This window comes from Haliaeetus albicilla, chromosome 8 (assembly GCF_947461875.1).
Source record: "Haliaeetus albicilla chromosome 8, bHalAlb1.1, whole genome shotgun sequence".
Classification (NCBI taxonomy): Eukaryota; Metazoa; Chordata; class Aves; order Accipitriformes; family Accipitridae; genus Haliaeetus; species Haliaeetus albicilla.
In genome coordinates, this window is record NC_091490.1 from 34,423,344 (window position 1) to 34,439,588 (window position 16,245).

The following is a 16,245-nucleotide window of genomic DNA, read 5'->3' on the forward strand; positions in this document are numbered from 1 at the left end:
GAACTCCAGAATGTCTTTTTCCTCCTTCATGGGATTTTCCACTGGACAAGAAGGAGAAGGATGTGCATTACTTAATGGGAAACTGAAATGAAGGTTGGTTGTTTGATATTTCTTCTGTAAATCAGCAGGCTGGATCATAGCTTTATGTTCATAATATATTAAAGCAGGGGATCAGCTACTTTTAAAGACATCGTTCCTCCTCCCTGGGTACCAAGAGCCTGGAAAACTCCTAAAATGAAAGGTAGGGGAGGGGTAAGTGGTAGGGGAAGGGGGTGGGTTGTGTGGGAACAAGCCAGGACTTTATACTGTCCCTGTTTTCTTCTTCCAAGATCAAATCCTTTTCTACAATATTTCTGAGGCAGCTGCAGACTTAGTGACCTAGCATTCAATCAGTGACCCATCAGTACTTCTCAGTTTAAGCAAGCTGTCATTATATCAGCATTCATCTTTCTGCCCAGAACTTCCACAGTATGTAAAAACCCTGACACCCAAATCAGCCCCTGCTTTTCATCTTAGAAGGAAATCTCAGTGACAGAATTCTTGAGATCGTCTCAGATCAACAAAAAAGAAATCTGGCATATCCTCTGGGATCTGTGGGAGTCAAGGACAGCTTTCCCCAGGCAGGCAGCTTTTCCAGCCAGCTCCCTAGCTGCGTGGTCTTTCTCTGAGACACTACATGGGAACTGTGCAGAAGAGATAATATGGTCCTCTGCCAATTAATTTTTCCTGGCGTATTTCCATGGGCCTGAAGAGCAGAAAACCTGTGAAGAAGTAGGAGGCAAGATCTGGCCCTGTGTATTTTCCTGAAAAGCTAACTCTATTCCACACAGCTGCTGGTGGTTCTCTCCCATTACATCTTTCCTAATAGAAATGGAAGTATGAAGTTAATTTTTTTTTTCCTAAGGATGTTTCTTCAGCTATTATGCAGATTCTGTTATTGTTTTGCAAGTGTTGCCTGCCTTATTGCACACTGGCATTTTTATTCCCTTTATTCTTACAGGTCTGTAGACCAGCTTGGTAAGTCTAATTGCCCTCATTCTGTTCTGCTGCTTTTGACAGATAAGAGCTGTAAACTAGGTAATATCTTGTCAGTATACTTCAAACCTCCTGCCATATAAGCATCCATCCAACTAGCTGCCTTTTCTCATGGCTCATTTTGCAACAATTGGTTTTAATACCTGTCTCCAGTTACTTAATAGAAAGAAACCCACAGAAGAAATTTATTTGATTGAAATGGAAAAGTCTTGAAAGATGTTTTCTACCTGTATGAATCCAAACCATAAACACTAAACTCAAATGGGATTAGAGGATACAAGGGAGAAACAGAAGACCTTTTTCTGAAGATCCTTTCTTAATGTTCTTTTTTCAAATACACAGTGACATAAATTTCACATATCCACATGCTTGTTCCCTCTGCCTCAAAACAAAGTTGGTACAGTCTGACTTTTTAATAATATATTATAAATAACCGGTAATAAAAAACCCCAAATAATAGAACCAAGGACTGTTAGTCTTGAGGATCTTCTCTGCCTCCAACAGTAGCCTATATTAAATGCTACAGCAGAAGGCATAATGTACCTAAGCTTTATGCAAAATAGATAAAGGAGAGATATTTCTCCAGTACAGTGATCAGTTTATGCTGTGAAGCATCACTGACACCAATGCTTGCAGTTGTTCTCCCTATCAGCATGTTGCTATTATACGTGTACATGCCCAATCCTTAAAAAAAATCTCCTATGTTTCATTTGCTGTACTATTTGTTCTCTAGCACAGAGTTCCAGAGCCAAAGTAGTACTTTGCATTAATACGCATCTAAAGAGAGTTAATGCAAACTTCTATTGTCTCTTCATTTGACAAGGTGTTTTCTCTTTCTCATGGTATGTGACAGCGTGTAAGATGTGTTTCATTTGCTTCCTAGCTTCAGGAAGCCTCCCTGCTGTGTAAAGATGTAGAGAAGTTTCCTTAGGACTTGCACTGCCTGGCCCCTCTCTTCCCAAGAGGTAGGACAGAAGTTTTCACCCAGCTGATGGTCTCAGCCTCAGTCAAGTTGGGAAGCTACCACAGAAGCAGAGGTCATGCTGGGAGCTGTGCTCCCATGCTTACCTGCAGAGAGCAGAGCAAAGCTGGAGCTGGGAGAACACAGCCGTGACTGAGGGAATTGTGATGGTGTGCCAGGCGGGGGAGTAAATTCTGCCTGAAGGCCTTGGTGCCCCCTCTTCTCTCAGCAAGGCCACTATGCTGCTACAGGAGATCTGTGATATTGTGTGCTGTTGAAAACATTGTGCACTTTTTGATCTTTGGAGTAGAAGCTGTCACTGTCTATAAACTTATGTACCTACGAATGCATTGGCCTACTGGTTTCACTGGATGATGATGATAATGCAGACGGGAAATTTGTCTCTAATTCTCATCTGAAGATCAAAGCACTTAGACACACTATTTTTAGTTGCTCTTGTTTTACAGTCCTCTCTTGTGGTTCTTTTAGGGTCTTCTTCCTCATCCTCTTTTATTTTTTATGTATTTTTAAAGCCAGAAGCCAAAATGCAAAATAGTAATTAAGCTAAGGATCTATTGCTCAAAGTACTATCATATTTTCTGTGTTTTCCATATGCTTTGTTTAGTTATATAGTGCTAGTATCCTATTCCACTTTTATTGGAATATGCCCATAATTGAGCAAATTGCTTGATTTTAAGTCCATCTTCTAAAATCTGCTCCTGCCACCAATTCTGTATTTCATCATATTTCTCTTATCTCCATAAAACCCACCTAAGCTGCAGCTGATTTAGACAGAGGTTCCCAAATTCAGTTCACTTGGATAGTATGCAGAAGTCATGATTGTGCTGGTGTCAGCAACTGTAGTATTTTCCATGGAGGTGAAGGCAGCTCCCATTCCTTCATCTTTATTCCCCTATCATTAGACAAACACAGTCACCAAAGTAGTACACCTGTCTTGCCTCTCGCACTGTTTTCTGGTACCTCTTTTTATCCTCAACATCATGCCTTGACCTGCATGGACAGTCGCAAACCTCACCTCTTTACCCAGCTATTTCTAACCCCACTGGCTAAGTGGTATCTAAATGCTATCTGGGGTTCACAAATTATCATACCTGTATAGCTATCTGGGAATCCCAAGTATAACATGCATTCAATTCTGGCAGCCTTCTTCCTGAAAGGGAGATCTTGAACTTATCTTGTAAATTATCAGGCTGAGAGAATGGGGATTGTTACTTATGACAAGCAACATTGTAATGAATAGTGGCTCTTAAATACCAACTATGTAAAAAAAAAAAAAAAAAAAAGAGACATGACATGGGCAAAGTAAGCAATGAGGAGGACATCAAACTTTCTCTGCATTGCCTTTCTGCAGAATATTACATCATGTTCAAAATGTTAGTCCTTAGCTGAGGTCACTCAGTGATCTAAGCTCAGTATTTCTGTATGAGAACAGCAGTCCTGGAAGCAAAATGTAGCACACTCATTAGACACAAAGGCGCTTTCTGCTATCTAGGTACATTTCATCTATGCAGGAGACAGCCAGGGTGAGACCTGAGAAAGGATCCCAGTAAGAATTAAAGACCATTGGGAAATTCTCTGATTTCTGACTCCAGTTCAATATGTACCTCTTCAATTTTATCTTCTCTAGCAAAGACTAAAAGTATCTGAAGATATATCTAAAACACAAAGTGTAGCAAAACAAGGTAGCTTATTTACACTTCTCCAGGGAGAGGACAAGACAATAAATCTGTCCAATCTTAGTTGCTGTTTGTAATGTTCTGAGAAGTGTTCAGATAGTGTGTTGGCAAAAGTGATGTCATACACTGTAGTATAGAATTAAATACTCCAATTCTACATTATGTTAGAATAATTGGTGGTAAAGTATTTTCTCATGCAACTCTCAAAGGATAATTTATAATGGATATGTAATTTTTCAAGGTGTAATACTCCTCTGAGTCTCAAGTATTCATTTTTTCTGATATTATGTGGTATACAGCAGTAGCTGGAAAGGACACTGTAAAAGAATAAACTTTTACGTTTTAGCAGTGTACAATGTTTACTTCTAACGTTTTTACCTTTTTAGAATTTACCACTACATATTTATAGAAAGTATTAACCACAAACTTAATCCTAACAGTCAGAAACTCTCTTTATAAAATAGTATCATGGATTGGGTTCCTTATCCTCATGACATATGGCTCCTCTTTTGAAAAATAAAAGAAAACTCTGGAAACAGAGACTTCATCCTCACACATATTTAGCATGCATCTGGTTTAGATTTGTAAGACACAGATTTCAATCGTTAAATGACAACTTCCCAAGCATATCAGTGGGAAAGGATGATATGCAAATGAAAATTAGCTTATAGATGTCAGTTTTGGCCACCGAATAAATCAGACTGCAGTAGAAGTTTAGGTGAACACTGGCTAAAATACACCCATTGTATTTTTTGGAATTTGCTTGCTGAGTGTCCTTTGAAGCCTTTCCAGAGTATACAAGAAAAATCTCTTCAAAATTTCAGAAGTTCAGCAGCCATCTCCAGCTGAGACACATTTATAAACACTAGACCTTCCGGTCCAAGTGCTCCGTGTCAGATGATTTTTCTCAAGAAACAGTCCTTGCCTCCATACAGACTGACTTCATATTTACTTTAAAAATATATTTATTGGGTTTTTTTTCTTTTTTTTCATTTAACAGAAGCTATTCTGATGAAAGCTAAAGTGGTTTTTCAGCACGGATATTATAAGGCAGTGAAAATATCATGATTATCTTTTCTGTTTAAAAAGAAATTTTGAAAAGTCTCTACATTCCCCATAATATTTATATTGGTATGAAGACTGTTTCACAGCTTAAGAGAGAATTTGGATCTAGAAACCTGGACTAATTTCATACCTGGGTTTCTCAGTTCTAGTAGAGAATATTGAAACCTTATGTAGATGTTTTTCTAAACATTGTTTTGGTGTAGCGCTCGCCGCATATCAAGGTGCCACGATTAGATCACTGATCACCCCCCAGACCAGGGAAAGAGACAGATAACACACACAGTGTGAGCGCCAACTTCCGCCTTTTATTGCGCAGTCAATTCCTTTTATACTAACAAGGGTAGGTGGGATTACAGACACATCATAAGGCTGCGACTAACCCTCTAACTTTCCGTGACATCGCAAGATCTTCCGAACGCTGAACCCTACATTTTGGCTTTTTCTTGTAATGTAAATGATCTTGAATAGTGTTTGCTACATCCTAACATTCAGCATTTTCTGCATGTCCTGTCTCTGTAACTGAACTCAATCATCCTGATAATGCTTGTGGTACACAGGAAAAAATGCAGTAGCTGGAAAACATGGAGTACCTGAGACATCTCTATCTTTTTGGTTCACTTGAAAATGAGTAACTAAAACTATATTATAACTTGGCTTCCTAATTTTCATTTAAGCAGGTATGTCACATAGCATCAGAGTACTTATTCCATCTAACTCCAGCTCCAGACAAGCCATTTTACATTTTACAACCAAAGAGATTACCAGCAGGTAAGACTTACAGAGCAAGACGTATAAACTACAACAGACGACAGCTTGCTGCTCTGCTTATCCCCAAAGTATTCCCAAGACATTCATATAAATGTCTCTGAAAATACTGGCTATAAAACAATGTATTTTATCTATTTTAGTAATTTAAGCAATGGTATTTATTAAATTTAAAGCTGAGCTGTCTGACTATCCACATCCTTCATAGCAAAGCTCTTCCATAATGGATGGCAAGGCCTTCGTGGGATCTGCACCTATTTATACTAGCAGATGTTATACTCTTAGATTTTTCAAACAAAGATTATTAGCTGTGGATAAAAAAGACATCATGGATTTGCTTTGTTCTGCATTATTTCTGAAAATACTTCACAGTGTTTTACAAACAGTGCACAAAATTCTCTTTTCCCATCTTTGCAAGCAGTAGCAATTATAATTGCAGGGGATAGCAGAAGCATAGTAAACCAGCCAAAAAAGCAAAGACTAAAAAGCATAGGTACCGAGTCCAGTTACTTCCTATGAAGCTCAGGGGAATGATGAGTTGAAATCCATAATTTCTTCTACACAGGAGGAAGAAACAATCTAAAAAAAATTAATTGAGGAAACTCCTAGAGAAGGGATGAGGTAATTTTTTTGGTATGTTTATGACAGTATTATCATTGCATTGTTCCTCTGCTGTAACAAGATGCTCAGTACATCTCTAATACCTGTCAAGGATTTCAAGGCTCCCAATAACCACTAAGAGATGGATTGTGACTGACCATTCTGTAACTCCAGTGGATGATGGATGCAGAGTAAAGTGCTTCCCTAATTAATATGACCCACATGAGGACCAGGCAAGGCTGTAGTCTTGCCTGGAAGGCAGGAGCACAGGATCTGCAAAATTGCTCTTTTTTGGTTCTCCTCATACAGAAAAGAAAGTGAGCTATGGCTCTGTCCTTCCCCCTCCTCCATGTCTGGACATGGAGAGTTAAGTACGCAGCACATCTCAGAGGAGTATAACTGGCTGGGCTTCCCATGGCACAACTAAAGAATTCTAGGAAGTTTCCTTCTTCTTTTAAAGCAGAACGCTTCCTGATTTGCCCATATAACTTTACCTCTTAATGACAATTTGACTGATTAACTGAATGGCATTAACTTAATCTGCTCCCAATTTATTACACTCTATAATGAAACTACATTGAATCTGTGGGTGCAATGTTCCCTGTTGTATGGTCAAATGTAAAGATGCCTGGAAACTTAAGTTGAGCATTTCACTAGTAACATTTCCTATCACAGAAACAATGGAGAGCCAAGGGGGGTGTGGTTCTGTTTTTTTAACTTTTTTCCAGTTGTTAAACATTTTGCTCAAAAATTGAGAAAGACTTTTTTTCGTCTCCAAATAGCTGTTTAATCACTGCTTGAGGCTGAAAAAAGTGTGTTGGAGCAGATGGCAAGAACATAGGATTTAAGCAGGGGACAGATGTAACCATATTAGGGAGCCTGGAAGATAAATCTCTTGAAGTCTTGTGGCAGACATGATCATTACTTTGTTTACATAGATGAAATATTACTAGTTTCAATTAACAGTTGCTGTTGTCCATATTTGGGATCTTTCCCTTTCAGATGGTCATTAAAACCCATTGTAAATCATCATGTTTGTGCTACTTCCATACTGTGCATAAATCATGTAGGCATGCCAGCATCTCCATTCTTTATGGAAAATGTGTAGATAGATATTTATACAACATAAAAAATGGTGTTTGCTTTCTATTACGCAGTTTACAAGTACTGTCTCTAATGATGTACTGTCTCCTGTGATGTACAGGGGTACTAGGAAAGCAGAAAAAGGAGGACATCTGTATTCAGCCTCCGTGCTGCCAATCCGTTCTTTGCCTCCAGCTCCCTCCCCGGCACTATCATCAGCATTGTCCCTGTTGCGAACAGCTCCTCTTAGGGCTCTAACATAAAGCATGTTTCTGACTTTCGTACATCTGGAGCGTAGGAAGGCAACACACTAAATAGCAGTATTATCTTCCCGTGGAAAAATCCGTAGGTTGCATGAGAGACAGGGAGGAAATAACACATTATCTGTGTGCAGCTTCCTCGCTGCTGAGACATGTGGAAAAACCTTTGTTGACCTTGGGAAAACAATGCTTTGCAGATCTAAAGAGGAAGTCCTCTTAAAGTGTGCGTGTGTGCATATATGTATACATGTAAGTATATCTATATATTTACATAAAATAAAGTGTGTGTATATATGTGTGTGTATATATGTATGTGTATATATGTATGCATACATATATACACACACTTTAGTTTATGTATATATAGATATACTTACATGTATGTTTGGGTGAATTCAGAAGCTGCTGCTTGGATACACTCTTTAAAAAAGTTGTGATCTTAAAAATATTAAGAAAAACCCAGAACCAGTTCAGACTGCTATTATGTTGTTACAATTCCAACTCATCCCATTATTATCCCAATTCCATTATTGCTGGAACTGAGAAACAAGTAGACATGTATACCTAAGGAGGTGTTCTAGCATTAATCACAATACCTTTAGGAGCAAATATTAGCACATCAGTTGAACGTGTTCAATTAGAGCAGCTGTGAAGCATACATTGGCTCTTCAGTACAGCATTCTTCGTAACATTTTCCTCCTCCAACTGTAAACTCTAAACATGCAAGGTGTCTAGTGTCTATTTGAAGCAGATTTCTCTGGTATGGACATTTTTATCCATTAGAGTATTTTTTATGCTTAGTTTCAAGTTTAACTGAACCAACTGAAAATTCCATTTTGTTATGACTGAAGCAGGAAGCTCATCCTCCTCATTAAAGAGTAGACGATGGTATGTGTGTCTTACGTATTAAGCATAAACATCCTCCAAAAGGAAGGAGGAAGATGGTGATAGTTACAGCAATGTTATATTTATCCGGTTCTGACTCCTATTTTACCTATAACAAAGGCCAGGACACCACAGAGGACCACAGATCAAAAAAGTAGGAATATGTAGGTGTAAATGTCACAGACTACTTACTACTTACCTTACCAGAACCCTGATATTAATTGCACAATGTAAAGCACTGCATTTATAAAGTCAGACCCATATAGGTAAGCACTCCAAAATTGGGAAATAACAAAATTAAGGTGGCAGGTACCACAACAGTGTTTCAGCGCTGTGATGCAGTCTTGAGATATGATTACACAGTTTCCACAAAAAAGATACAATTTTATTCTCATAAATTGACAAGTAAATTTAGCAGTATTTTACATTTCTTTAGCATCTCTCGCCCTGAGGTACTGTGTGAATTGGGTGCAGCTAGACTCACAGAATAACTTAGTCAAAGAGTAAGAATAGAAAATACCTCTTGCAGGTTATATAAATAAAATATTTTCTACTATATTCTTATTCCTTAGGGAACTATATGCTTTAGCAGCTATCCAGTTGGGACATCTCATACTAAACTGATTTTAACTAATGACTTTTTATGATAATAACTGTTTCTAGATTCAGGCAATGTTAGAAGAACTTTACTTAGTGCCAAGTGATTAGTAATTAATGAAGTGCTAACTAGGTGCCAAAATGTAAGCTATACTCCTTCAAATCATTAGTTACCAAAACAAGATTAAGAAGTATCTTTTCTGCAGTACTCAGGCAGCTTGGCTGAAAGGCAACAAAATTAATTTGTTTTTATATTAATGTATAGTTTTAATCGCAGAGCTTTGTATGCAGCATGATATGTTCAGTCATAATCAAATAATATTTCTCTTTTTTCCTTAAAATTTTTATAATAATTTGTATTGTAGTCTACACGGGCAAAGCTGATTGCATTAAAGTAATTTACATTACGATTTTTTTAATCTAAAATGCTTATGCTATCTTCTGTTAAGGAAAGTATAATCAACAGTGACTGTACTCTGCTGGCATTTTTATAGACTTAGATTTTACAATAGCAAGTGCTTTGGATTGCAGTCTCAACATTTCATTATAGCTGCTCCTGCAAACATATTGCAGTTTGTGTATGGAAGCATATACATTTTATGTTGCCTAACAGAAAAATGTTTTTGATCTGTGAAATTAGAAATATACAAATAAATTTCCATCCTCTCAGTAGGTAGATAATGTTGAAGATGCAAGCCGTTGCTTTGAAAAGGCAATGTTATATCCTATATAGTTTGAGTGTTTTCTATGTATGGTGAAGCTAGTTACACTCTTGCAGAGAAGTGTAGCTTCTTTGTTGAGCAGTGAATTATACAAATAATCGTTGCTACTAAAATTTGGGATAAGTATGTCTGAAAAATAACTTCTGAGATCCATAGTAAATAATCACTCAGAAGAATACTTACCTGCAGGTTGGCCAGACAAATACCGTTTCTAAATTTGTTCTCTCAGGTGAAAGTGGTGATGGCAAACGTGATGTCCTGTTGACTGTAAGATTTTCCAGCCACGTTCATCTGGAATGATTCGCGTAACCATGGTTGTTCAGGTTTGGCCCTCTGCACCCATTCCCTTGCAATGTGCCAGTCACAAGTGACAGTGGTTTCCTGTTACTTTTGACAGCAGCTTTCTTCATTATAACTAACTATTTTGCCACATATTTTCATCTAGTCATTTCCTCTCTTTTTGATGCTTCCTGTGATTTGAATATTTAACAGCACAGCTGCAATATTCAACTAATAATGAATTTAAAAAGAATATTTAGTATAATATGGAAAATTTGTACCTATAAAATAATGAGGAACATCAGCTATGTATATTGAGTGGGCATCTGAATATTGGAAGGTGGTATCTTGGAAAAGATTTAGGTATCATAGGTGAAAAGCAACTAAAGATGGGGCACCAGTGTAAAACTGTGGCATTTCAGCACTTAATCATTTTCCACTTCAGCACAGTGGAATAGGGCATTTCAGTTTCACAGTCTAACGTACATTCTCCTTCCCACTCATTCCTTAAAAGTCTTTTTCATATGAAATGATGGCAAGACAGCCAACATTTTCTGGTTTTCTCCATTTCATATCTTGACATGTTGCATGCATGACTGTTCATATACTAAGGACAGATTTCTACTGAACTACTGCCTAGGATGCCTGCATATTTCTTAAACTATTACCTTTGTTTTAGACCCCTCTAAAATGTATAGCCAGATTTCTTTCCTCCAGTATGTACTACGTTGTATTGATGACTATTTATCAATACTGAATGTTGTTGTATTGTCTTCCTACACAGCTGGGTCACTCCAAGTATCTTCACAATCTGCCCCACAATTGTGAGTAATTTTGCGTCCTCTACAAATGTTGTCTCTTCTGTACAGTCCTTTTCCTAGATTATTTTTCTAGATTATTTACAACAAAACCTTAAAAGCACCTTACTTGTTTGACTTTTCACCATGATTATGAATGACTGTGTTCTCCTGTTTCACCTCCCTTAGTTTTTGGTCCATGACATTGCTTCTTCCTCACAGCCTGCTATGTAGTTTTTCTGGAACCACGTAATGAGACAATTGTAAAATGCCTTTCAAAGTTTGTCACCTAACCCCTATATCCCCTATAACCCCTAGAGTACTTAACTAATGCTGAGAAGCTTGTTTTATGAGATAAAGTAGTTTGTCTCCTGCTTTAGTGAAGAATAGCTTATGAAAAATTTACCTTTGCTTCCCCTCTCTGAGGTGTCTTTACTTCCCCTTTTTTTTTTTCAAAAGTTGTTGTGGTTCCAAATGTGGTGAAGCATTCTTTCCTTTCACTGACTCACCTGCTGAAAACCTTGCAGAAGGATGGCATTTGGCATTGTATTTTCCTTTCATTTATCCTGGTTCAGAATGAGTTTGACACTATGCTGGATTACTGTGGTAAAAAAAAAAAACAAGAGGAAAGAATGTTCTCTTTCTAGGCACAAAGCTTTATTAAAATTGGGAAAATGACACTGTACTTAAAGGTAATGCCTTTCTGCTTTACTGTCAGACTTGTGCCTACAGTTTCTCAAATCCTTCCTGCCTTATTTCCATGGTTTTAAGAGCTAGTATTGTCTTTCCAGCCTGCTGTACTGGTTTAACCTGGGCCTTTCAAATAATATGGTTTGGATCCTGGTGGTATATTCTCAGCAGTCTGCAACTCTACTAAAAATCAGACACTATGCATAGCAGGTGGCTATATACTGCATTAAAAATGCGTAGCAGGTAGCTATATATTGGACAGCAGCAATGGGTTATCCAGTACACGAACAAATTACTGGCTGCATCTCCCAAGGATGTGAAGGAAGTAGTAACTATCTTAATTCCATGACAGGAAATTCCATATCTTAATTCCATGACAGGATGAAAACAAGTCAATTCACAAGTTAATGAGATTAGGTATTGTTTGCGAAACATTCTGAATATGTATAAATGCTAGCTATTAATTATTGTAATAACTCACTCAGGCTGGAGCCTCCCTGGCAGAGGGCGTAAATGGAAAAGCGGGCAATGCCAAGTCCTGTCTCCACGACAGCTGCATTGCCAACTCCTGCGACTATGACAATTCTTGCAAAATCTGGTGGTTTTCTGACAGCTTTCACTCCTGCAATGATGCAAACACCTCGAAGGCCTTGCTTTCCTCTTGTAAGCTAACCATTTCCCAACGATTGTGGGAGCAGAGAAAAATCTAGAAAGTCCTTGCACTGCGTTCCTTCCAACTGAATGGATTTCTTAGCACTGTAATGCTTTTTTTTTTTTCCTTTTTTTGAGCCAGTCCCTTTCCTCGCCCCAGTTGTCCTTCCAACGGAGAGGAGCGGCGCCTCCCGGGGAGCTCTTCGTCTTTCCGTGCCTCCCATTCCCCCTCGTTTCCACCGGCGGTGGGGGTGCACGGGTGCCACCCGCACCCAGCCCTTGGGGAAGCGGCGGCGGCAGCAGGGGGGGCGGTGAGCCGGAGCGGTGAGGGCGCGGCGGGGCCGCCCGCGCCCGAGAGGCCCCGTGAGGGGCCGGAGCCCGCTGAGGCGGCAGCGCTGTCCCCTGGCGCCGGGATGAGGGGAGGGAGGGAGGGAAGGAGGCTCCTCGGAGCGAGGCCGCCCTGAGCGCCCCCCTCGTCGCTATGGCAACCCGCGCGGGCGTTGGGGCACGCCCCCCTCCGCAGCTCTCGCGGGCGCGCGCGCCTCGGCGGCCGCCGGGCGCCTGGTGAAGGGGAGGCGCGCGCCCGGCCCAGCACACCGTTTTACGCGGCGCCTGCGCAGTCCGCGCCCAGCACTGGCGCTCCGCCACACTGGAGGAGGCGGGCCAAGGGGGGGCTCGGCGCGCATGCGCGGGTGGTGGCGGCGGGCGCCCCCCCCCCTCCCCCCCGCGTGCGTGTATGTGTGTGTGTGTGTGGCGGCGCTGCCGCCGGCTCCCCCGCACCAGCGCAGCCCGGAGGCGGTGAGGCGACCGCGGGCGGAGGGGAGCCCGGCAGCCCCTCCAGCAGCCGGAGCGGCTTCCCTGTCCTCGCCCGCCCCCGCTCGTCCATCCCCCCCACCCCCTCGCAGGTGAGCCGGGCTGTCGCGGGGAGGAGGAGGAGGAGGAGGAGGAAGAGGCGGAGGAGGGAGCCGCGTCGGCCGGCGCCCGCCTCCGCGGGGAGCCGCGGCGGGGCTTATTGTCCGGCTCCTTGGAGGAGGAGAGAAAGGAGGCTTAACCCCGGCTGGCACGCCGGGCCCTGAAGGGCTGCCGGCCGGGGATTGGAGGCGCGCGGTCCCCTCCCAGATCCGGGGAGGGTCCCGGCCCCCACCCGCCACCCCGCCGCGGGCCGGCTCTTCACGGAGCCGAGCGGCTCCGCCGCCCACCTGTCGCCCGCCTCCTCACACGGGCGCCGCGGGGGGGCGGCGGCCGTGGCGGTGGGGAACGGGGCACCGTCGCCCGCGGACCGGGCCCGCGGCTCAGCAGCGCCCTCTCCCCTGTCAGTGTGTGCGGGGTGTGTGCGTGTGTAGGGCGACGGCGCTGCCCGCGCCCCCCCCCCCCCCCCGCTCTCCCCCGGCCTTGCTGCAAGATGGTGGGATGCGTGGCTGTGGAGCGAGCCCGGAGCGCGCCTCCAGTCGTTTATTCCCCCCCGCTGTTACCTGCGTGAGGGGCCGGAGAGCAGGTTGTGGCCTGGATGGCTTGGGGCGGGGGGAACTGCCCCCCCCTTCGGTGTCTAGAGAGGCCTCGGGGGTACGGGGGAGCAGCCGCACACCGGGCGAGGGGGTTGTTTGTGCGTGCGTGGATGGGCAGAGCCGTGTTCCCGCGTGGGTCACCGGGCTGTGCGCCGCGGTGGGGCCTGAGGGCGGGCCGGGGCGGAGGGGGGTGGCGTGGTGTCTGTAGCTGTGTGATACCGCTATCCAGTCAGCCCTTCCCCGGGGGGGGGCTGGGACACCTTCCCCTTGAGTGGGGCCAAGTTACCGTGACATGAGGTGCGGGGCAGCACGACCCCGGGCTGGGTGCGGGACACGGGCGGGGGTGGGAGGTGTGTTGAGGGTATCAACACGGCATAGTGTTTCTTTTTTTATTTAAAAGGGGGTAAATTCAGAGGACCAAGAGTGTGTTGCCTTGTGGTAGACAGGGATCTGCTTTAGAGGGTGGACGAATAGATGCTGTTTATTTGACATCAGGAGTGTTTGGCATCTTTCTTTCCTGGCAGCAGATGCTGGAAAAGCAGTTGTATAGCTATATTTTAAACCAAAATGAGTGGTGATGATAGGTAATAGATTGAAGTAACTTGTCCCTGTGCTTTTAATAGTAGCTACTGGCCTGCTGAAATTCTGTGGGTATGTTTATCTATTTGAGAGATCCCTGTACTGATAAAAGGTGCCTTTGTAGAGGTCTTATTCCCAGCCCCCCTTCTGTTCCTATGCTAAACTAAGGAGCTTTGCTATCACAGATAGCTAGAAGGGATGGAGGCTCTTTCTTTTCAAATGGGATAGGTGGATAAGCAGGCAATTAAATGTTTTGTAGGCCTAGGGTTTTTGAGTTTCTCTTGAGACTGGAAGATGTCATAGGATGCACAATGATTATTTTTTTTCTTATCGCTGCCTGCCTTTGCAGCTGACTTGATTTTAGTAGTATTGTGGTGGTGTTTTGTTTGTAAGCAAAATGGGCTTAACTTTCTATTTGCATCAAACAGTCATTTGTGACCTTTTTTGATATATAGACCTGTTGTGTTTTTAGTGGTTATGCATGTTTTTGTTTCATGAACTTCAACTCACCAGTTTGGTTTTTTTAATCTTTATTAGGTCTCAACAGGCCATTAGAAATAATATATGGATCAAAGGTTGAAAACTACTGATGCTGCTGATACTGTTGTATTATCTTCCTGCAAATGGTTTAATTTTTGACACTCTTAACGTCAAATACAGAACAGTGAGAAGTGGAAAAATATATTGTTCCCCAGAGCTTTCTCTTGACAACATAGGTGCATTTTTTCATGTATTATCGTAAGGTTTGTATCTATGATAATATAGCTAGGAGACTTCCACAGGCACCTCAACATGAGCTGTACTGGCTCAGGCCCTGTTTCTGTAAATTGATATGATCCACACAGGTGCCAAAACTGCTTGAGTGAATTGGTACCATCACGTACCATAGTATAGCATAGTACAGAAGTTGATAATTGCTCGTGATCTTTACTAGCAGTGCCTCTGGTTACTCTGAAATATATTTCACATTTCTGGGATAAATAATTAAATTCCATTTATGTTTTGTGGTTTTGTTATTTGTTTGGGTTTTTTTAAGGGAAATCTCTCGCAGAAGCAAAACTATTACTGCTCTGTACAGCGTCTGCATATTGCTGCATGTGGATTGTCTGCGGTCTTGCTCAGAAGTTTGCTAAAGCTAGGTCACTTAAATTGAAACAGTGCCCTCTGGTGACATCTGTATTTAGCGTTTGGACTGTATGTAAAGAAGCACTCCTGCTAGTCTGAAATTAAATATTCCTCCCAACAAAGCTGGAGATGTATTCTGCACTGAAATGCTAGTGTGGAATGGCTGAGATGGGGGATGAGCAGTCACTTGCAAATACATGTGGAAGTTGCACAGCAAGTCACTTGGAGTCTGTTAGCCCCCTTGTGAAATATTTTACCTTGTAGTTTTATTTTGCTGGATTTTGATGAGAAATGTTTGATTCCTCAGTTTAATGAAAAAAACCCACCCCCCAACCTTCTTATGAGGTTATCCTGTTTACTGTCAAGTTGTTTTTTTTTTTTTCCTCTGAAATCTGCCTTTGTGCAGAATTTTTGGTGGGATCTTTTCCATTCCACAGTTGTATCTTGCTCGTGACTGTGTAGATTGAAAATACCAATGTTTAGATGTTTTATTGATCTTGATTCTCTTGTTTCTGCTCAGCACCAGTGAACAAGGATGAAGATACAGGGCTAACTCTTTAACTTCAGTTACTTGTGTAAACTTGATTTTTAAATTGGCTGTGTTTGTAATAAATGCCTTTAAGACTTCAGAAGGCTAATGAAGTCTTAGTATGCTAATGTTCTGCTTGACATGTCTTTGAATATTAAAAGATTTGAATTGATGAGGACACACCTCCATTTTAAACAGTTTCTTCCCCTATTTTTTTTTTATTGAGATTAGGGATTGATCTTTTCCTTTATATTTGCTTGGAGCTGAGTCATTTGGGCTCTTCCTTTAATTCAATAAATAAAGCTGAGTTGAAAACTTCCTTTAGGGGTGGGGACTGTAATTGGTTGCATTTTGTTGAAGTATAAGACATCAAAGGTATGGTATATTCCTGATTTGAGTGTTGTTTTACAGCCCTTGTTA

General features: G+C 41.8%; 1 protein-coding gene across 7 annotated transcripts in view; it reads left to right on the forward strand.

Annotated features, from left to right (window-relative positions):
* The first annotated feature begins 12,807 nt into the window (after window positions 1-12,807).
* Window positions 12,808-16,245, forward strand: part of RALGPS2 (Ral GEF with PH domain and SH3 binding motif 2) — a 128,440-nt gene continuing 125,002 nt past the window's right edge. For 2 of the 7 annotated variants that reach the window (XM_069789679.1, XM_069789675.1), the window contains exon 1: window positions 13,473-13,582. The gene's annotated coding sequence lies outside the window, so the exon portion shown is untranslated. Of the gene's footprint in view, window positions 12,993-13,208; window positions 13,583-13,629; window positions 13,651-16,245 lie in introns of those variants that run through there. The other 5 variants (XM_069789673.1, XM_069789674.1, XM_069789682.1 and 2 more) reach the window with 4 other exon arrangements.